The 21,655-nt window shown below is 69.9% G+C and overlaps 6 non-coding genes across 6 annotated transcripts; all 6 read right to left on the minus strand.

Moving 5' to 3' along the window:
- Positions 1-22: 22 nt before the first annotated feature.
- On the minus strand, positions 23-141 carry LOC139044617 (5S ribosomal RNA). The gene has a single exon (XR_011501684.1). It is a non-coding gene; the product is annotated as a 5S ribosomal RNA (ribosomal RNA).
- A 4,132-nt stretch (positions 142-4,273) lies between these two features.
- Positions 4,274-4,392, minus strand: LOC139044618 (5S ribosomal RNA). The gene has a single exon (XR_011501685.1). It is a non-coding gene; the product is annotated as a 5S ribosomal RNA (ribosomal RNA).
- A 4,134-nt stretch (positions 4,393-8,526) lies between these two features.
- On the minus strand, positions 8,527-8,645 carry LOC139044619 (5S ribosomal RNA). The gene has a single exon (XR_011501686.1). It is a non-coding gene; the product is annotated as a 5S ribosomal RNA (ribosomal RNA).
- Positions 8,646-12,776: 4,131 nt separating this feature from the next.
- On the minus strand, positions 12,777-12,895 carry LOC139044620 (5S ribosomal RNA). Its single transcript, XR_011501687.1, has one exon. It is a non-coding gene; the product is annotated as a 5S ribosomal RNA (ribosomal RNA).
- Positions 12,896-17,014: 4,119 nt separating this feature from the next.
- LOC139044621 (5S ribosomal RNA) lies at positions 17,015-17,133 on the minus strand. Its single transcript, XR_011501688.1, has one exon. It is a non-coding gene; the product is annotated as a 5S ribosomal RNA (ribosomal RNA).
- Positions 17,134-21,270: 4,137 nt separating this feature from the next.
- LOC139044622 (5S ribosomal RNA) lies at positions 21,271-21,389 on the minus strand. The gene has a single exon (XR_011501689.1). It is a non-coding gene; the product is annotated as a 5S ribosomal RNA (ribosomal RNA).
- Between the last annotated feature and the right edge of the window lie 266 nt (positions 21,390-21,655).

The following is a 21,655-nucleotide window of genomic DNA, read 5'->3' on the forward strand; positions in this document are numbered from 1 at the left end:
GGCAAAAGGCGAGGGAGGCAAAAGCCTACAGCACCCGGTATTCCCAGGCGGTCTCCCATCCAAGTACTAACCAGGCCCGACCCTGCTTAGCTTCCGAGATCAGACGAGATCGGGCGCGTTCAGGGTGGTATGGCCGTAGACGCTGGCGCCTGCCGCCGGCGCCCCTAAGAAGCCGCGCCGCGTCGCCCGGCCCGCGGCTCGCGCGCGCCCAGGCCTCTGTGACGCGCACCCGCCGCCGGCGCCCCCTGCGCCCGCGCCCGGCCTGCCGCCTTCCTCCCGCTGCTGCCTCCCGCCGCGGCCGCCTCGGGCGCGGCCAGCGGGCCAGCCAAACCCTGCGCTGCCCCGCCCTGCTGCCCTCCCAGGGCGCGGAGGCCTGGAGCAGCCCGGGGTGCGAGGAGGCGGGGCGGGGCGGGCGGCGGTGGGAAACGAGGGGTGGTGGGGGCGGCGGTGGGGGCGGGGATGGGGGCGGGGCGCCTGGCTGGGCGCTCTCCCCTCGCGGCCCGGGAACACTCCAGGCCGCCCTGGCCGCTCGGATCCGGCGATGGGTCGCAGGAGATGCGGCTGCTGGGAGGGGGGTGGCGCGGGGCACTTGGCCCGAGGCGTCGGGGCGTCGGGCCGCCGGGCCCGTGCTCCTCTGAGTCCCCTCCGGCCCGAGGGGCCTCCCAGCGGGAGCCCTGACCTCTGCGGCGCCGGCCGGGCCCCGACTTGCCCAAACCCAGGCGGAGCCACCGGCGCGACCAGAGGGCGTCAGCGGAAGCCCGCCGCGCTGCCCCTGAGGGAGCGGGGAGGCGGGGCGGCCACACTTCCCCCCCGCCAGCGCCGCCCAGGAGACCGGCACCCCGCCCCCAACCCGCCCCTCGCGGGGACCCTGGACAGCTCCTGCTGGCGCCAGCCCAGAGACCCAGAGACAGAGACAGAGACAGAGACACGGAGAAACAGAGAAACGGCGACACGGAGAGGATCCAAGACACGGACCTAGACAGACACCCACCCTGACCCAGAGAGGCTCTGCCCAAGAGCTCGCTTGCCCCCCAGGAGGGCGGTGGTGCTGGAGCTGGGCCCGGGCCAGGAGGCAGGGGCCCCGGGGCTGGCGATCACCCCTGGGGCCCTAGGCCGCGCAGACAGGCTCTCAGGAGTCCCGGGCTCCCGGCATCGCTGCCCCGCCATCGCCCAGGAACCACAGGCAGGCACCGGAGCTCGCTGGCGCGCTCTGTCTGCGCTTGCGTGTGCGTGTGCTTGTGCGGGTTGTGCGAGTGGGTGTGTAGGCGTGTGTGTGTGTGTGTGTGTGTGTGTGTGCGCGCGCGCGCGCCTGTGTGTCTGTGTGCCTGTGTGTGTGTGTGCGTCCGGGTTTGTGTGTTCCTTTCTCTCCGCTTCTTCGCTCTGGCTCTTTTCCTCTTTCTGCCGGGCACCCCCGACCTTACTGAGTTGATAGAAGGAGCAGGCAGAAAAGTCAGGGCCCAGAGAACTTGGCACGAGAAAGCAGCTCCATCTACCAGACATGTAGAAGCCCCTCCCCGACGACCGACCGCAGCGTCCCCGTTCTGCTCAAGTGCCGCTGGGGACGTTGCCCGGGATCTCCCGCCCGCTAGGTCACCGACGAAGGCGCCTCCGTCTTCCCAAGAGCGCGCTCGCGCCCAGGACGGAGGGAGGAGCAGCACGGTGTGATGACGGGGAGGAAGAGTCGCGTCCGAAGGCCCGTCGGTGCCTGCCGACGTCCCGGCTCTCCCTGTCTCGAGACCTCTGGGCTTCAGGGTTCTGTGCCGCAAGGCTTTCCCGCCGCACCCCCCGGGACCCAGGGCGCGCTGTGTGCGCTGCCCGTCTCCAGCGTTTGGGCCCTGTGGGCCTTCTTGCGTCCCACTGGAAAGGGGACCCTGGGACGGAGAGAAGATGGGCAGGGGGCGGGCTTCGGCAAAGAGAGCGACGGCCATCCACAGACGTCCGACGAGGCCCTCCGGGGCGCCAAGCTCTCCATTTTCCACGGCACGTGTCCTCGTCAGGTTCTGCCACCTCTGGCCGGCATGCGTAGGCACACCGCTGGTCTTGCGGCCCCAGAGGCGAGGAGGCGAACGCCCCGGAGGCCGAGATTGGCACCCGCGTTCTCGGCTGCTGGGTGGCCAGCACCTAGGAGAGTGTCTGGCCGGAAGCAGCCAGGCGATCGATCCCTGGGTGCTGGATGAGCCTCGGCGGCAAGAAGTAGGCTCGTGGGGAAGGACGGCGGCCGAGGCCCGGGCCCCCACCGAGGCCGCGCTCCGTGCTGAGCGGTCTGCTCCGTATTTCCCGCTTGCGTTCTCACCAGCACTCGCCCCCGCAAGGAGGCACGAACGCCAGGACCCCCTCGCACCAGAGGAGGAAAGCGCAGCTCAGGGAGGGCACGTCACTCGCGGGAGACGGCGCCCCTTGGGTTTCAGCTCAGGACTTCGGTCTCCCGAGCCTGCGTTTCGGGGCAAGGCTCCGGTCCCGCGCTCCGGGAAACTGACAGGGACGCAGTCCCGCTTCTCCCCGCAGAAGGTGCTCCTCGGAGATCAGATCCGGGGACCCGTCAGAACCACCCCGGGCACGAGCTGGCAGGGAGCGACGCGCACCGCCCCCCCCCCCCCTCCCCCATCCCGCAGCCCGCAGCCCGCAGCCCGAGGAAGCGAGGAGCAGGCGATAGAGGCGCTGGGTTGGCAGGAGGGGAAACGGGGCCGGCAGGAGAAGCGAACCGCGAAGAGACTCCCTCCCAGGACGACGATGGCTGAACGGGGAGAGGAGGGAGCTTTGGGTCCTCTCTCGTCCTGCTTTGACCGGGATGTCCCCATTTTTCCACAGCGAGCGAGTATGGCTCTTGGATTCGGTGGGGAAGACGTGATTTATCTGGAGGACTTTTCCCTTCGGGGGTTCAAAGTCCGTTCTCTGAGGCAAGGCTCCCTCTCTGCCTCCCTGTCCTTCCCATTCGCCTCCCCGGAAGCCAGCTCTCCTCCCGGTTTCCTGGATCCCTTGGCCACGGTCCTCTGTTGCAAACACAGGCAGGTGCAAAGAAGATGCGAAAGGCTGCCCGAGCCACGCGAACGGAAAGCTGAAGCCAGGGAGCCAGGAAGGGCTGGCTGCTGAGGGAGGACGTGTCCTGTCAGGAGGCTTTTCAACTCCCTCTGACAGATGCGGCCTGGAGGGGCGGGGCCCGGCCGGGGCCCTGGGGTGGTAGGGGTCGGGTGTGAGGGGGTGGGTGGGGAGGCGGGGGGAGGCGGGAAGAGAGGGAGGCCCCCGAGTGAGGGGACACCAAAAGCCTCAGCCATCAAGACTCCTCGTCTTTGCATCCAGCGTTCTCAAACTCAAAACGAACGCAAGCTCATCCACCAGGAGCAACGTAGCAGCGTTTCCAAGCGAGGCAGGACCGCCCGAAGGCGAAAGCAGAATGGGATCCTAGTCAGGTGGAGCTTGAAACTCAGACCCACCCACCCCCCTACCCCCCCCCACCACCACCACCTCCCCCCCTCCCCCCCACCCCGGGAAGGGGGCTTCTGGAAGGAAAAGCGAGACAATCTGACAGGGACAAACTTAGGTCGGGAAAGGAGTGTTGATTGTGAATGAGCCTCTCAAGGACAAGCAAGCGGGTACCAGGTTTTAGAAGATGACCTGCAGCGGCAGAGACGCCAGCAAAGGCAGAAGCCATCCCGTCTTGGGTGAGGTGCCCGAGACGCTCCTCTCTAACCCAGTCCGCCCTGTCCTTGGAGAAGCGGGCGGTGTCTGGAAAAGCCTGACCAGGTGCCTTTCCTCGGTGGGCGGGGCTGGTCGCTTTGGGACCCGTTTGGGCCTCCCGGCACCGCCGTGGAATCCGTTCCACCTGACAGGACGACTCTACCCGGCGGCTGGGGCGGCGGGGGCGGGGCGCCGAGGGAAGGGCTGGGGTGTCACCGGAGCGGGAGCCGAGCGGGTGGGAAGAGGCCGAGGCCAGAGGGAGCCGGCCGGCGGCGTGTGCGGCGTCGGGGTCCCGGTCCCGGTCCCGGTCCCGGTCCCGCCGGGCTGGCCCCGATTGGCCCTGGGTTCGGGTGGGGCCGCGAGCTGGAAGGGTTGGGCTGTGGCGGGGAGGGGTTGGGCCCTGCCCATGGGCGGCGCCGGCGGGCCCGCGGTGCGGAGGGGGGCGGGAGGGGAGGGGGAGGGTGGGGGGGGTCGGGCTGGCTGGAGGGGTGGGGGGCGTCCGCGGAGGACGGAGGCCGGAGGCCGCAGGACGGAGGAGGGGCGGCAGGAGCGCGGAGGGAGCCGCGCCCGGCCGGCGGCAAAAGGCGAGGGAGGCAAAAGCCTACAGCACCCGGTATTCCCAGGCGGTCTCCCATCCAAGTACTAACCAGGCCCGACCCTGCTTAGCTTCCGAGATCAGACGAGATCGGGCGCGTTCAGGGTGGTATGGCCGTAGACGCTGGCGCCTGCCGCCGGCGCCCCTAAGAAGCCGCGCCGCGTCGCCCGGCCCGCGGCTCGCGCGCGCCCAGGCCTCTGTGACGCGCACCCGCCGCCGGCGCCCCCTGCGCCCGCGCCCGGCCTGCCGCCTTCCTCCCGCTGCTGCCTCCCGCCGCGGCCGCCTCGGGCGCGGCCAGCGGGCCAGCCAAACCCTGCGCTGCCCCGCCCTGCTGCCCTCCCAGGGCGCGGAGGCCTGGAGCAGCCCGGGGTGCGAGGAGGCGGGGCGGGGCGGGCGGCGGTGGGAAACGAGGGGTGGTGGGGGCGGCGGTGGGGGCGGGGATGGGGGCGGGGCGCCTGGCTGGGCGCTCTCCCCTCGCGGCCCGGGAACACTCCAGGCCGCCCTGGCCGCTCGGATCCGGCGATGGGTCGCAGGAGATGCGGCTGCTGGGAGGGGGGTGGCGCGGGGCACTTGGCCCGAGGCGTCGGGGCGTCGGGCCGCCGGGCCCGTGCTCCTCTGAGTCCCCTCCGGCCCGAGGGGCCTCCCAGCGGGAGCCCTGACCTCTGCGGCGCCGGCCGGGCCCCGACTTGCCCAAACCCAGGCGGAGCCACCGGCGCGACCAGAGGGCGTCAGCGGAAGCCCGCCGCGCTGCCCCTGAGGGAGCGGGGAGGCGGGGCGGCCACACTTCCCCCCCGCCAGCGCCGCCCAGGAGACCGGCACCCCGCCCCCAACCCGCCCCTCGCGGGGACCCTGGACAGCTCCTGCTGGCGCCAGCCCAGAGACCCAGAGACAGAGACAGAGACAGAGACACGGAGAAACAGAGAAACGGCGACACGGAGAGGATCCAAGACACGGACCTAGACAGACACCCACCCTGACCCAGAGAGGCTCTGCCCAAGAGCTCGCTTCCCCCCCAGGAGGGCGGTGGTGCTGGAGCTGGGCCCGGGCCAGGAGGCAGGGGCCCCGGGGCTGGCGATCACCCCTGGGGCCCTAGGCCGCGCAGACAGGCTCTCAGGAGTCCCGGGCTCCCGGCATCGCTGCCCCGCCATCGCCCAGGAACCACAGGCAGGCACCGGAGCTCGCTGGCGCGCTCTGTCTGCGCTTGCGTGTGCGTGTGCTTGTGCGGGTTGTGCGAGTGGGTGTGTAGGCGTGTGTGTGTGTGTGTGTGTGTGTGTGCGCGCGCGCGCGCGCGCCTGTGTGTCTGTGTGCCTGTGTGTGTGTGTGCGTCCGGGTTTGTGTGTTCCTTTCTCTCCGCTTCTTCGCTCTGGCTCTTTTCCTCTTTCTGCCGGGCACCCCCGACCTTACTGAGTTGATAGAAGGAGCAGGCAGAAAAGTCAGGGCCCAGAGAACTTGGCACGAGAAAGCAGCTCCATCTACCAGACATGTAGAAGCCCCTCCCCGACGACCGACCGCAGCGTCCCCGTTCTGCTCAAGTGCCGCTGGGGACGTTGCCCGGGATCTCCCGCCCGCTAGGTCACCGACGAAGGCGCCTCCGTCTTCCCAAGAGCGCGCTCGCGCCCAGGACGGAGGGAGGAGCAGCACGGTGTGATGACGGGGAGGAAGAGTCGCGTCCGAAGGCCCGTCGGTGCCTGCCGACGTCCCGGCTCTCCCTGTCTCGAGACCTCTGGGCTTCAGGGTTCTGTGCCGCAAGGCTTTCCCGCCGCACCCCCCGGGACCCAGGGCGCGCTGTGTGCGCTGCCCGTCTCCAGCGTTTGGGCCCTGTGGGCCTTCTTGCGTCCCACTGGAAAGGGGACCCTGGGACGGAGAGAAGATGGGCAGGGGGCGGGCTTCGGCAAAGAGAGCGACGGCCATCCACAGACGTCCGACGAGGCCCTCCGGGGCGCCAAGCTCTCCATTTTCCACGGCACGTGTCCTCGTCAGGTTCTGCCACCTCTGGCCGGCATGCGTAGGCACACCGCTGGTCTTGCGGCCCCAGAGGCGAGGAGGCGAACGCCCCGGAGGCCGAGATTGGCACCCGCGTTCTCGGCTGCTGGGTGGCCAGCACCTAGGAGAGTGTCTGGCCGGAAGCAGCCAGGCGATCGATCCCTGGGTGCTGGATGAGCCTCGGCGGCAAGAAGTAGGCTCGTGGGGAAGGACGGCGGCCGAGGCCCGGGCCCCCACCGAGGCCGCGCTCCGTGCTGAGCGGTCTGCTCCGTATTTCCCGCTTGCGTTCTCACCAGCACTCGCCCCCGCAAGGAGGCACGAACGCCAGGACCCCCTCGCACCAGAGGAGGAAAGCGCAGCTCAGGGAGGGCACGTCACTCGCGGGAGACGGCGCCCCTTGGGTTTCAGCTCAGGACTTCGGTCTCCCGAGCCTGCGTTTCGGGGCAAGGCTCCGGTCCCGCGCTCCGGGAAACTGACAGGGACGCAGTCCCGCTTCTCCCCGCAGAAGGTGCTCCTCGGAGATCAGATCCGGGGACCCGTCAGAACCACCCCGGGCACGAGCTGGCAGGGAGCGACGCGCACCGCACCCCCCCCTCCCCCATCCCGCAGCCCGCAGCCCGCAGCCCGAGGAAGCGAGGAGCAGGCGATAGAGGCGCTGGGTTGGCAGGAGGGGAAACGGGGCCGGCAGGAGAAGCGAACCGCGAAGAGACTCCCTCCCAGGACGACGATGGCTGAACGGGGAGAGGAGGGAGCTTTGGGTCCTCTCTCGTCCTGCTTTGACCGGGATGTCCCCATTTTTCCACAGCGAGCGAGTATGGCTCTTGGATTCGGTGGGGAAGACGTGATTTATCTGGAGGACTTTTCCCTTCGGGGGTTCAAAGTCCGTTCTCTGAGGCAAGGCTCCCTCTCTGCCTCCCTGTCCTTCCCATTCGCCTCCCCGGAAGCCAGCTCTCCTCCCGGTTTCCTGGATCCCTTGGCCACGGTCCTCTGTTGCAAACACAGGCAGGTGCAAAGAAGATGCGAAAGGCTGCCCGAGCCACGCGAACGGAAAGCTGAAGCCAGGGAGCCAGGAAGGGCTGGCTGCTGAGGGAGGACGTGTCCTGTCAGGAGGCTTTTCAACTCCCTCTGACAGATGCGGCCTGGAGGGGCGGGGCCCGGCCGGGGCCCTGGGGTGGTAGGGGTCGGGTGTGAGGGGGTGGGTGGGGAGGCGGGGGGAGGCGGGAAGAGAGGGAGGCCCCCGAGTGAGGGGACACCAAAAGCCTCAGCCATCAAGACTCCTCGTCTTTGCATCCAGCGTTCTCAAACTCAAAACGAACGCAAGCTCATCCACCAGGAGCAACGTAGCAGCGTTTCCAAGCGAGGCAGGACCGCCCGAAGGCGAAAGCAGAATGGGATCCTAGTCAGGTGGAGCTTGAAACTCAGACCCACCCACCCCCCTCCCCACCCCACCCCCACCACCTCCCCCCCCCCCCCCCCCCCCCCGGGAAGGGGGCTTCTGGAAGGAAAAGCGAGACAAACTGACAGGGACAAACTTAGGTCGGGAAAGGAGTGTTGATTGTGAATGAGCCTCTCAAGGACAAGCAAGCGGGTACCAGGTTTTAGAAGATGACCTGCAGCGGCAGAGACGCCAGCAAAGGCAGAAGCCATCCCGTCTTGGGTGAGGTGCCCGAGACGCTCCTCTCTAACCCAGTCCGCCCTGTCCTTGGAGAAGCGGGCGGTGTCTGGAAAAGCCTGACCAGGTGCCTTTCCTCGGTGGGCGGGGCTGGTCGCTTTGGGACCCGTTTGGGCCTCCCGGCACCGCCGTGGAATCCGTTCCACCTGACAGGACGACTCTACCCGGCGGCTGGGGCGGCGGGGGCGGGGCGCCGAGGGAAGGGCTGGGGTGTCACCGGAGCGGGAGCCGAGCGGGTGGGAAGAGGCCGAGGCCAGAGGGAGCCGGCCGGCGGCGTGTGCGGCGTCGGGGTCCCGGTCCCGGTCCCGGTCCCGGTCCCGGTCCCGGTCCCGCCGGGCTGGCCCCGATTGGCCCTGGGTTCGGGTGGGGCCGCGAGCTGGAAGGGTTGGGCTGTGGCGGGGAGGGGTTGGGCCCTGCCCATGGGCGGCGCCGGCGGGCCCGCGGTGCGGAGGGGGGCGGGAGGGGAGGGGGAGGTCGGGCTGGCTGGAGGGGTGGGGGGCGTCCGCGGAGGACGGAGGCCGGAGGCCGCAGGACGGAGGAGGGGCGGCAGGAGCGCGGAGGGAGCCGCGCCCGGCCGGCGGCAAAAGGCGAGGGAGGCAAAAGCCTACAGCACCCGGTATTCCCAGGCGGTCTCCCATCCAAGTACTAACCAGGCCCGACCCTGCTTAGCTTCCGAGATCAGACGAGATCGGGCGCGTTCAGGGTGGTATGGCCGTAGACGCTGGCGCCTGCCGCCGGCGCCCCTAAGAAGCCGCGCCGCGTCGCCCGGCCCGCGGCTCGCGCGCGCCCAGGCCTCTGTGACGCGCACCCGCCGCCGGCGCCCCCTGCGCCCGCGCCCGGCCTGCCGCCTTCCTCCCGCTGCTGCCTCCCGCCGCGGCCGCCTCGGGCGCGGCCAGCGGGCCAGCCAAACCCTGCGCTGCCCCGCCCTGCTGCCCTCCCAGGGCGCGGAGGCCTGGAGCAGCCCGGGGTGCGAGGAGGCGGGGCGGGGCGGGCGGCGGTGGGAAACGAGGGGTGGTGGGGGCGGCGGTGGGGGCGGGGATGGGGGCGGGGCGCCTGGCTGGGCGCTCTCCCCTCGCGGCCCGGGAACACTCCAGGCCGCCCTGGCCGCTCGGATCCGGCGATGGGTCGCAGGAGATGCGGCTGCTGGGAGGGGGGTGGCGCGGGGCACTTGGCCCGAGGCGTCGGGGCGTCGGGCCGCCGGGCCCGTGCTCCTCTGAGTCCCCTCCGGCCCGAGGGGCCTCCCAGCGGGAGCCCTGACCTCTGCGGCGCCGGCCGGGCCCCGACTTGCCCAAACCCAGGCGGAGCCACCGGCGCGACCAGAGGGCGTCAGCGGAAGCCCGCCGCGCTGCCCCTGAGGGAGCGGGGAGGCGGGGCGGCCACACTTCCCCCCCGCCAGCGCCGCCCAGGAGACCGGCACCCCGCCCCCAACCCGCCCCTCGCGGGGACCCTGGACAGCTCCTGCTGGCGCCAGCCCAGAGACCCAGAGACAGAGACAGAGACAGAGACACGGAGAAACAGAGAAACGGCGACACGGAGAGGATCCAAGACACGGACCTAGACAGACACCCACCCTGACCCAGAGAGGCTCTGCCCAAGAGCTCGCTTGCCCCCCAGGAGGGCGGTGGTGCTGGAGCTGGGCCCGGGCCAGGAGGCAGGGGCCCCGGGGCTGGCGATCACCCCTGGGGCCCTAGGCCGCGCAGACAGGCTCTCAGGAGTCCCGGGCTCCCGGCATCGCTGCCCCGCCATCGCCCAGGAACCACAGGCAGGCACCGGAGCTCGCTGGCGCGCTCTGTCTGCGCTTGCGTGTGCGTGTGCTTGTGCGGGTTGTGCGAGTGGGTGTGTAGGCGTGTGTGTGTGTGTGTGTGTGTGTGTGTGCGCGCGCGCGCGCCTGTGTGTCTGTGTGCCTGTGTGTGTGTGTGCGTCCGGGTTTGTGTGTTCCTTTCTCTCCGCTTCTTCGCTCTGGCTCTTTTCCTCTTTCTGCCGGGCACCCCCGACCTTACTGAGTTGATAGAAGGAGCAGGCAGAAAAGTCAGGGCCCAGAGAACTTGGCACGAGAAAGCAGCTCCATCTACCAGACATGTAGAAGCCCCTCCCCGACGACCGACCGCAGCGTCCCCGTTCTGCTCAAGTGCCGCTGGGGACGTTGCCCGGGATCTCCCGCCCGCTAGGTCACCGACGAAGGCGCCTCCGTCTTCCCAAGAGCGCGCTCGCGCCCAGGACGGAGGGAGGAGCAGCACGGTGTGATGACGGGGAGGAAGAGTCGCGTCCGAAGGCCCGTCGGTGCCTGCCGACGTCCCGGCTCTCCCTGTCTCGAGACCTCTGGGCTTCAGGGTTCTGTGCCGCAAGGCTTTCCCGCCGCACCCCCCGGGACCCAGGGCGCGCTGTGTGCGCTGCCCGTCTCCAGCGTTTGGGCCCTGTGGGCCTTCTTGCGTCCCACTGGAAAGGGGACCCTGGGACGGAGAGAAGATGGGCAGGGGGCGGGCTTCGGCAAAGAGAGCGACGGCCATCCACAGACGTCCGACGAGGCCCTCCGGGGCGCCAAGCTCTCCATTTTCCACGGCACGTGTCCTCGTCAGGTTCTGCCACCTCTGGCCGGCATGCGTAGGCACACCGCTGGTCTTGCGGCCCCAGAGGCGAGGAGGCGAACGCCCCGGAGGCCGAGATTGGCACCCGCGTTCTCGGCTGCTGGGTGGCCAGCACCTAGGAGAGTGTCTGGCCGGAAGCAGCCAGGCGATCGATCCCTGGGTGCTGGATGAGCCTCGGCGGCAAGAAGTAGGCTCGTGGGGAAGGACGGCGGCCGAGGCCCGGGCCCCCACCGAGGCCGCGCTCCGTGCTGAGCGGTCTGCTCCGTATTTCCCGCTTGCGTTCTCACCAGCACTCGCCCCCGCAAGGAGGCACGAACGCCAGGACCCCCTCGCACCAGAGGAGGAAAGCGCAGCTCAGGGAGGGCACGTCACTCGCGGGAGACGGCGCCCCTTGGGTTTCAGCTCAGGACTTCGGTCTCCCGAGCCTGCGTTTCGGGGCAAGGCTCCGGTCCCGCGCTCCGGGAAACTGACAGGGACGCAGTCCCGCTTCTCCCCGCAGAAGGTGCTCCTCGGAGATCAGATCCGGGGACCCGTCAGAACCACCCCGGGCACGAGCTGGCAGGGAGCGACGCGCACCGCACCCCCCCCCCTCCCCCATCCCGCAGCCCGCAGCCCGCAGCCCGAGGAAGCGAGGAGCAGGCGATAGAGGCGCTGGGTTGGCAGGAGGGGAAACGGGGCCGGCAGGAGAAGCGAACCGCGAAGAGACTCCCTCCCAGGACGACGATGGCTGAACGGGGAGAGGAGGGAGCTTTGGGTCCTCTCTCGTCCTGCTTTGACCGGGATGTCCCCATTTTTCCACAGCGAGCGAGTATGGCTCTTGGATTCGGTGGGGAAGACGTGATTTATCTGGAGGACTTTTCCCTTCGGGGGTTCAAAGTCCGTTCTCTGAGGCAAGGCTCCCTCTCTGCCTCCCTGTCCTTCCCATTCGCCTCCCCGGAAGCCAGCTCTCCTCCCGGTTTCCTGGATCCCTTGGCCACGGTCCTCTGTTGCAAACACAGGCAGGTGCAAAGAAGATGCGAAAGGCTGCCCGAGCCACGCGAACGGAAAGCTGAAGCCAGGGAGCCAGGAAGGGCTGGCTGCTGAGGGAGGACGTGTCCTGTCAGGAGGCTTTTCAACTCCCTCTGACAGATGCGGCCTGGAGGGGCGGGGCCCGGCCGGGGCCCTGGGGTGGTAGGGGTCGGGTGTGAGGGGGTGGGTGGGGAGGCGGGGGGAGGCGGGAAGAGAGGGAGGCCCCCGAGTGAGGGGACACCAAAAGCCTCAGCCATCAAGACTCCTCGTCTTTGCATCCAGCGTTCTCAAACTCAAAACGAACGCAAGCTCATCCACCAGGAGCAACGTAGCAGCGTTTCCAAGCGAGGCAGGACCGCCCGAAGGCGAAAGCAGAATGGGATCCTAGTCAGGTGGAGCTTGAAACTCAGACCCACCCACCCCCCTACCCCCCCCCACCACCACCACCTCCCCCCCTCCCCCCCACCCCGGGAAGGGGGCTTCTGGAAGGAAAAGCGAGACAAACTGACAGGGACAAACTTAGGTCGGGAAAGGAGTGTTGATTGTGAATGAGCCTCTCAAGGACAAGCAAGCGGGTACCAGGTTTTAGAAGATGACCTGCAGCGGCAGAGACGCCAGCAAAGGCAGAAGCCATCCCGTCTTGGGTGAGGTGCCCGAGACGCTCCTCTCTAACCCAGTCCGCCCTGTCCTTGGAGAAGCGGGCGGTGTCTGGAAAAGCCTGACCAGGTGCCTTTCCTCGGTGGGCGGGGCTGGTCGCTTTGGGACCCGTTTGGGCCTCCCGGCACCGCCGTGGAATCCGTTCCACCTGACAGGACGACTCTACCCGGCGGCTGGGGCGGCGGGGGCGGGGCGCCGAGGGAAGGGCTGGGGTGTCACCGGAGCGGGAGCCGAGCGGGTGGGAAGAGGCCGAGGCCAGAGGGAGCCGGCCGGCGGCGTGTGCGGCGTCGGGGTCCCGGTCCCGGTCCCGGTCCCGGTCCCGCCGGGCTGGCCCCGATTGGCCCTGGGTTCGGGTGGGGCCGCGAGCTGGAAGGGTTGGGCTGTGGCGGGGAGGGGTTGGGCCCTGCCCATGGGCGGCGCCGGCGGGCCCGCGGTGCGGAGGGGGGCGGGAGGGGAGGGGGAGGGGGGGGGGGGTCGGGCTGGCTGGAGGGGTGGGGGGCGTCCGCGGAGGACGGAGGCCGGAGGCCGCAGGACGGAGGAGGGGCGGCAGGAGCGCGGAGGGAGCCGCGCCCGGCCTGCGGCAAAAGGCGAGGGAGGCAAAAGCCTACAGCACCCGGTATTCCCAGGCGGTCTCCCATCCAAGTACTAACCAGGCCCGACCCTGCTTAGCTTCCGAGATCAGACGAGATCGGGCGCGTTCAGGGTGGTATGGCCGTAGACGCTGGCGCCTGCCGCCGGCGCCCCTAAGAAGCCGCGCCGCGTCGCCCGGCCCGCGGCTCGCGCGCGCCCAGGCCTCTGTGACGCGCACCCGCCGCCGGCGCCCCCTGCGCCCGCGCCCGGCCTGCCGCCTTCCTCCCGCTGCTGCCTCCCGCCGCGGCCGCCTCGGGCGCGGCCAGCGGGCCAGCCAAACCCTGCGCTGCCCCGCCCTGCTGCCCTCCCAGGGCGCGGAGGCCTGGAGCAGCCCGGGGTGCGAGGAGGCGGGGCGGGGCGGGCGGCGGTGGGAAACGAGGGGTGGTGGGGGCGGCGGTGGGGGCGGGGATGGGGGCGGGGCGCCTGGCTGGGCGCTCTCCCCTCGCGGCCCGGGAACACTCCAGGCCGCCCTGGCCGCTCGGATCCGGCGATGGGTCGCAGGAGATGCGGCTGCTGGGAGGGGGGTGGCGCGGGGCACTTGGCCCGAGGCGTCGGGGCGTCGGGCCGCCGGGCCCGTGCTCCTCTGAGTCCCCTCCGGCCCGAGGGGCCTCCCAGCGGGAGCCCTGACCTCTGCGGCGCCGGCCGGGCCCCGACTTGCCCAAACCCAGGCGGAGCCACCGGCGCGACCAGAGGGCGTCAGCGGAAGCCCGCCGCGCTGCCCCTGAGGGAGCGGGGAGGCGGGGCGGCCACCCTTCCCCCCGCCAGCGCCGCCCAGGAGACCGGCACCCCGCCCCCAACCCGCCCCTCGCGGGGACCCTGGACAGCTCCTGCTGGCGCCAGCCCAGAGACCCAGAGACAGAGACAGAGACAGAGACACGGAGAAACAGAGAAACGGCGACACGGAGAGGATCCAAGACACGGACCTAGACAGACACCCACCCTGACCCAGAGAGGCTCTGCCCAAGAGCTCGCTTCCCCCCCAGGAGGGCGGTGGTGCTGGAGCTGGGCCCGGGCCAGGAGGCAGGGGCCCCGGGGCTGGCGATCACCCCTGGGGCCCTAGGCCGCGCAGACAGGCTCTCAGGAGTCCCGGGCTCCCGGCATCGCTGCCCCGCCATCGCCCAGGAACCACAGGCAGGCACCGGAGCTCGCTGGCGCGCTCTGTCTGCGCTTGCGTGTGCGTGTGCGTGTGCGTGTTGTGCGAGTGGGTGTGTAGGCGTGTGTGTGTGTGTGCGCGCGCGCGCGCCTGTGTGTCTGTGTGCCTGTGTGTGTGTGTGCGTCCGGGTTTGTGTGTTCCTTTCTCTCCGCTTCTTCGCTCTGGCTCTTTTCCTCTTTCTGCCGGGCACCCCCGACCTTACTGAGTTGATAGAAGGAGCAGGCAGAAAAGTCAGGGCCCAGAGAACTTGGCACGAGAAAGCAGCTCCATCTACCAGACATGTAGAAGCCCCTCCCCGACGACCGACCGCAGCGTCCCCGTTCTGCTCAAGTGCCGCTGGGGACGTTGCCCGGGATCTCCCGCCCGCTAGGTCACCGACGAAGGCGCCTCCGTCTTCCCAAGAGCGCGCTCGCGCCCAGGACGGAGGGAGGAGCAGCACGGTGTGATGACGGGGAGGAAGAGTCGCGTCCGAAGGCCCGTCGGTGCCTGCCGACGTCCCGGCTCTCCCTGTCTCGAGACCTCTGGGCTTCAGGGTTCTGTGCCGCAAGGCTTTCCCGCCGCACCCCCCGGGACCCAGGGCGCGCTGTGTGCGCTCCCCGTCTCCAGCGTTTGGGCCCTGTGGGCCTTCTTGCGTCCCACTGGAAAGGGGACCCTGGGACGGAGAGAAGATGGGCAGGGGGCGGGCTTCGGCAAAGAGAGCGACGGCCATCCACAGACGTCCGACGAGGCCCTCCGGGGCGCCAAGCTCTCCATTTTCCACGGCACGTGTCCTCGTCAGGTTCTGCCACCTCTGGCCGGCATGTGTAGGTAGGCACACCGCTGGTCTTGCGGCCCCAGAGGCGAGGAGGCGAACGCCCCGGAGGCCGAGATTGGCACCCGCGTTCTCGGCTGCTGGGTGGCCAGCACCTAGGAGAGTGTCTGGCCGGAAGCAGCCAGGCGATCGATCCCTGGGTGCTGGATGAGCCTCGGCGGCAAGAAGTAGGCTCGTGGGGAAGGACGGCGGCCGAGGCCCGGGCCCCCACCGAGGCCGCGCTCCGTGCTGAGCGGTCTGCTCCGTATTTCCCGCTTGCGTTCTCACCAGCACTCGCCCCCGCAAGGAGGCACGAACGCCAGGACCCCCTCGCACCAGAGGAGGAAAGCGCAGCTCAGGGAGGGCACGTCACTCGCGGGAGACGGCGCCCCTTGGGTTTCAGCTCAGGACTTCGGTCTCCCGAGCCTGCGTTTCGGGGCAAGGCTCCGGTCCCGCGCTCCGGGAAACTGACAGGGACGCAGTCCCGCTTCTCCCCGCAGAAGGTGCTCCTCGGAGATCAGATCCGGGGACCCGTCAGAACCACCCCGGGCACGAGCTGGCAGGGAGCGACGCGCACCGCACCCCCCCCCTCCCCCATCCCGCAGCCCGCAGCCCGCAGCCCGAGGAAGCGAGGAGCAGGCGATAGAGGCGCTGGGTTGGCAGGAGGGGAAACGGGGCCGGCAGGAGAAGCGAACCGCGAAGAGACTCCCTCCCAGGACGACGATGGCTGAACGGGGAGAGGAGGGAGCTTTGGGTCCTCTCTCGTCCTGCTTTGACCGGGATGTCCCCATTTTTCCACAGCGAGCGAGTATGGCTCTTGGATTCGGTGGGGAAGACGTGATTTATCTGGAGGACTTTTCCCTTCGGGGGTTCAAAGTCCGTTCTCTGAGGCAAGGCTCCCTCTCTGCCTCCCTGTCCTTCCCATTCGCCTCCCCGGAAGCCAGCTCTCCTCCCGGTTTCCTGGATCCCTTGGCCACGGTCCTCTGTTGCAAACACAGGCAGGTGCAAAGAAGATGCGAAAGGCTGCCCGAGCCACGCGAACGGAAAGCTGAAGCCAGGGAGCCAGGAAGGGCTGGCTGCTGAGGGAGGACGTGTCCTGTCAGGAGGCTTTTCAACTCCCTCTGACAGATGCGGCCTGGAGGGGCGGGGCCCGGCCGGGGCCCTGGGGTGGTAGGGGTCGGGTGTGAGGGGGTGGGTGGGGAGGCGGGGGGAGGCGGGAAGAGAGGGAGGCCCCCGAGTGAGGGGACACCAAAAGCCTCAGCCATCAAGACTCCTCGTCTTTGCATCCAGCGTTCTCAAACTCAAAACGAACGCAAGCTCATCCACCAGGAGCAACGTAGCAGCGTTTCCAAGCGAGGCAGGACCGCCCGAAGGCGAAAGCAGAATGGGATCCTAGTCAGGTGGAGCTTGAAACTCAGACCCACCCACCCCCCTACCCCCCCCCACCACCACCACCTCCCCCCCTCCCCCCCACCCCGGGAAGGGGGCTTCTGGAAGGAAAAGCGAGACAAACTGACAGGGACAAACTTAGGTCGGGAAAGGAGTGTTGATTGTGAATGAGCCTCTCAAGGACAAGCAAGCGGGTACCAGGTTTTAGAAGATGACCTGCAGCGGCAGAGACGCCAGCAAAGGCAGAAGCCATCCCGTCTTGGGTGAGGTGCCCGAGACGCTCCTCTCTAACCCAGTCCGCCCTGTCCTTGGAGAAGCGGGCGGTGTCTGGAAAAGCCTGACCAGGTGCCTTTCCTCGGTGGGCGGGGCTGGTCGCTTTGGGACCCGTTTGGGCCTCCCGGCACCGCCGTGGAATCCGTTCCACCTGACAGGACGACTCTACCCGGCGGCTGGGGCGGCGGGGGCGGGGCGCCGAGGGAAGGGCTGGGGTGTCACCGGAGCGGGAGCCGAGCGGGTGGGAAGAGGCCGAGGCCAGAGGGAGCCGGCCGGCGGCGTGTGCGGCGTCGGGGTCCCGGTCCCGGTCCCGGTCCCGGTCCCGCCGGGCTGGCCCCGATTGGCCCTGGGTTCGGGTGGGGCCGCGAGCTGGAAGGGTTGGGCTGTGGCGGGGAGGGGTTGGGCCCTGCCCATGGGCGGCGCCGGCGGGCCCGCGGTGCGGAGGGGGGCGGGAGGGGAGGGGGAGGGTGGGGGGGGTCGGGCTGGCTGGAGGGGTGGGGGGCGTCCGCGGAGGACGGAGGCCGGAGGCCGCAGGACGGAGGAGGGGCGGCAGGAGCGCGGAGGGAGCCGCGCCCGGCCGGCGGCAAAAGGCGAGGGAGGCAAAAGCCTACAGCACCCGGTATTCCCAGGCGGTCTCCCATCCAAGTACTAACCAGGCCCGACCCTGCTTAGCTTCCGAGATCAGACGAGATCGGGCGCGTTCAGGGTGGTATGGCCGTAGACGCTGGCGCCTGCCGCCGGCGCCCCTAAGAAGCCGCGCCGCGTCGCCCGGCCCGCGGCTCGCGCGCGCCCAGGCCTCTGTGACGCGCACCCGCCGCCGGCGCCCCCTGCGCCCGCGCCCGGCCTGCCGCCTTCCTCCCGCTGCTGCCTCCCGCCGCGGCCGCCTCGGGCGCGGCCAGCGGGCCAGCCAAACCCTGCGCTGCCCCGCCCTGCTGCCCTCCCAGGGCGCGGAGGCCTGGAGCAGCCCGGGGTGCGAGGAGGCGGGGCGGGGCGGGCGGCGGTGGGAAACGAGGGGTGGTGGGGGCGGCGGTGGGGGCGGGGATGGGGGCGGGGCGCCTGGCTGGGCGCTCTCCCCTCGCGGCCCGGGAACACTCCAGGCCGCCCTGGCCGCTCGGATCCGGCGATGGGTCGCAGGAGATGCGGCTGCTGGGAGGGGGGTGGCGCGGGGCACTTGGCCCGAGGCGTCGGGGCGTCGGGCCGCCGGGCCCGTGCTCCTCTGAGTCCCCTCCGGCCCGAGGGGCCTCCCAGCGGGAGCCCTGACCTCTGCGGCGCCGGCCGGGCCCCGACTTGCCCAAACCCAGGCGGAGCCACCGGCGCGACCAGAGGGCGTCAGCGGAAGCCCGCCGCGCTGCCCCTGAGGGAGCGGGGAGGCGGGGCGGCCACACTTCCCCCCGCCAGCGCCGCCCAGGAGACCGGCACCCCGCCCCCAACCCGCCCCTCGCGGGGACCCTGGACAGCTCCTGCTGGCGCCAGCCCAGAGACCCAGAGACAGAGACAGAGACAGAGACACGGAGAAACAGAGAAACGGCGACACGGAGAGGATCCAAGACACGGACCTAGACAGACACCCACCCTGACCCAGAGAGGCTCTGCCCAAGAGCTCGCTTGCCCCCCAGGAGGGCGGTGGTGCTGGAGCTGGGCCCGGGCCAGGAGGCAGGGGCCCCGGGGCTGGCGATCACCCCTGGGGCCCTAGGCCGCGCAGACAGGCTCTCAGGAGTCCCGGGCTCCCGGCATCGCTGCCCCGCCATCGCCCAGGAACCACAGGCAGGCACCGGAGCTCGCTGGCGCGCTCTGTCTGCGCTTGCGTGTGCGTGTGCTTGTGCGGGTTGTGCGAGTGGGTGTGTAGGCGTGTGTGTGTGTGTGTGTGTGTGTGTGTGTGCGCGCGCGCGCGCCTGTGTGTCTGTGTGCCTGTGTGTGTGTGTGCGTCCGGGTTTGTGTGTTCCTTTCTCTCCGCTTCTTCGCTCTGGCTCTTTTCCTCTTTCTGCCGGGCACCCCCGACCTTACTGAGTTGATAGAAGGAGCAGGCAGAAAAGTCAGGGCCCAGAGAACTTGGCACGAGAAAGCAGCTCCATCTACCAGACATGTAGAAGCCCCTCCCCGACGACCGACCGCAGCGTCCCCGTTCTGCTCAAGTGCCGCTGGGGACGTTGCCCGGGATCTCCCGCCCGCTAGGTCACCGACGAAGGCGCCTCCGTCTTCCCAAGAGCGCGCTCGCGCCCAGGACGGAGGGAGGAGCAGCACGGTGTGATGACGGGGAGGAAGAGTCGCGTCCGAAGGCCCGTCGGTGCCTGCCGACGTCCCGGCTCTCCCTGTCTCGAGACCTCTGGGCTTCAGGGTTCTGTGCCGCAAGGCTTTCCCGCCGCACCCCCCGGGACCCAGGGCGCGCTGTGTGCGCTGCCCGTCTCCAGCGTTTGGGCCCTGTGGGCCTTCTTGCGTCCCACTGGAAAGGGGACCCTGGGACGGAGAGAAGATGGGCAGGGGGCGGGCTTCGGCAAAGAGAGCGACGGCCATCCACAGACGTCCGACGAGGCCCTCCGGGGCGCCAAGCTCTCCATTTTCCACGGCACGTGTCCTCGTCAGGTTCTGCCACCTCTGGCCGGCATGCGTAGGCACACCGCTGGTCTTGCGGCCCCAGAGGCGAGGAGGCGAACGCCCCGGAGGCCGAGATTGGCACCCGCGTTCTCGGCTGCTGGGTGGCCAGCACCTAGGAGAGTGTCTGGCCGGAAGCAGCCAGGCGATCGATCCCTGGGTGCTGGATGAGCCTCGGCGGCAAGAAGTAGGCTCGTGGGGAAGGACGGCGGCCGAGGCCCGGGCCCCCACCGAGGCCGCGCTCCGTGCTGAGCGGTCTGCTCCGTATTTCCCGCTTGCGTTCTCACCAGCACTCGCCCCCGCAAGGAGGCACGAACGCCAGGACCCCCTCGCACCAGAGGAGGAAAGCGCAGCTCAGGGAGGGCACGTCACTCGCGGGAGACGGCGCCCCTTGGGTTTCAGCTCAGGACTTCGGTCTCCCGAGCCTGCGTTTCGGGGCAAGGCTCCGGTCCCGCGCTCCGGGAAACTGACAGGGACGCAGTCCCGCTTCTCCCCGCAGAAGGTGCTCCTCGGAGATCAGATCCGGGGACCCGTCAGAACCACCCCGGGCACGAGCTGGCAGGGAGCGACGCGCACCGCACCCCCCCCCCTCCCCCATCCCGCAGCCCGCAGCCCGCAGCCCGAGGAAGCGAGGAGCAGGCGATAGAGGCGCTGGGTTGGCAGGAGGGGAAACGGGGCCGGCAGGAGAAGCGAACCGCGAAGAGACTCCCTCCCAGGACGACGATGGCTGAACGGGGAGAGGAGGGAGCTTTGGGTCCTCTCTCGTCCTGCTTTGACCGGGATGTCCCCATTTTTCCACAGCGAGCGAGTATGGCTCTTGGATTCGGTGGGGAAGACGTGATTTATCTGGAGGACTTTTCCCTTCGGGGGTTCAAAGTCCGTTCTCTGAGGCAAGGCTCCCTCTCTGCCTCCCTGTCCTTCCCATTCGCCTCCCCGGAAGCCAGCTCTCCTCCCGGTTTCCTGGATCCCTTGGCCACGGTCCTCTGTTGCAAACACAGGCAGGTGCAAAGAAGATGCGAAAGGCTGCCCGAGCCACGCGAACGGAAAGCTGAAGCCAGGGAGCCAGGAAGGGCTGGCTGCTGAGGGAGGACGTGTCCTGTCAGGAGGCTTTTCAACTCCCTCTGACAGATGCGGCCTGGAGGGGCGGGGCCCGGCCGGGGCCCTGGGGTGGTAGGGGTCGGGTGTGAGGGGGTGGGTGGGGAGGCGGGGGGAGGCGGGAAGAGAGGGAGGCCCCCGAGTGAGGGGACACCAAAAGCCTCAGCCATCAAGACTCCTCGTCTTTGCATCCAGCGTTCTCAAACTCAAAACGAACGCAAGCTCATCCACCAGGAGCAACGTAGCAGCGTTTCCAAGCGAGGCAGGACCGCCCGAAGGCGAAAGCAGAATGGGATCCTAGTCAGGTGGAGCTTGAAACTCAGACCCACCCACCCCCCTACCCACCCCCACCACCTCCCCCCCTCCCCCCCACCCCGGGAAGGGGGCTTCTGGAAGGAAAAGCGAGACAATCTGACAGGGACAAACTTAGGTCGGGAAAGGAGTGTTGATTGTGAATGAGCCTCTCAAGGACAAGCAAGCGGGTACCAGGTTTTAGAAGATGACCTGCAGCGGCAGAGACGCCAGCAAAGGCAGAAGCCATCCCGTCTTGGGTGAGGTGCCCGAGACGCTCCTCTCTAACCCAGTCCGCCCTGTCCTTGGAGAAGCGGGCGGTGTCTGGAAAAGCCTGACCAGGTGCCTTTCCTCGGTGGGCGGGGCTGGTCGCTTTGGGACCCGTTTGGGCCTCCCGGCACCGCCGTGGAATCCGTTCCACCTGACAGGACGACTCTACCCGGCGGCTGGGGCGGCGGGGGCGGGGCGCCGAGGGAAGGGCTGGGGTGTCACCGGAGCGGGAGCCGAGCGGGTGGGAAGAGGCCGAGGCCAGAGGGAGCCGGCCGGCGGCGTGTGCGGCGTCGGGGTCCCGGTCCCGGTCCCGGTCCCGGTCCCGGTCCCGGTCCCGCCGGGCTGGCCCCGATTGGCCCTGGGTTCGGGTGGGGCCGCGAGCTGGAAGGGTTGGGCTGTGGCGGGGAGGGGTTGGGCCCTGCCCATGGGCGGCGCCGGCGGGCCCGCGGTGCGGAGGGGGGCGGGAGGGGAGGGGGAGGGTGGGGGGGTCGGGCTGGCTGGAGGGGTGGGGGGCGTCCGCGGAGGACGGAGGCCGGAGGCCGCAGGACGGAGGAGGGGCGGCAGGAGCGCGGAGGGAGCCGCGCCCGGCCTGCGGCAAAAGGCGAGGGAGGCAAAAGCCTACAGCACCCGGTATTCCCAGGCGGTCTCCCATCCAAGTACTAACCAGGCCCGACCCTGCTTAGCTTCCGAGATCAGACGAGATCGGGCGCGTTCAGGGTGGTATGGCCGTAGACGCTGGCGCCTGCCGCCGGCGCCCCTAAGAAGCCGCGCCGCGTCGCCCGGCCCGCGGCTCGCGCGCGCCCAGGCCTCTGTGACGCGCACCCGCCGCCGGCGCCCCCTGCGCCCGCGCCCGGCCTGCCGCCTTCCTCCCGCTGCTGCCTCCCGCCGCGGCCGCCTCGGGCGCGGCCAGCGGGCCAGCCAAACCCTGCGCTGCCCCGCCCTGCTGCCCTCCCAGGGCGCGGAGGCCTGGAGCAGCCCGGGGTGCGAGGAGGCGGGGCGG

Source organism: Equus asinus, chromosome 2, assembly GCF_041296235.1.
Source record: "Equus asinus isolate D_3611 breed Donkey chromosome 2, EquAss-T2T_v2, whole genome shotgun sequence".
In the NCBI taxonomy this organism is placed as follows: Eukaryota; Metazoa; Chordata; class Mammalia; order Perissodactyla; family Equidae; genus Equus; species Equus asinus.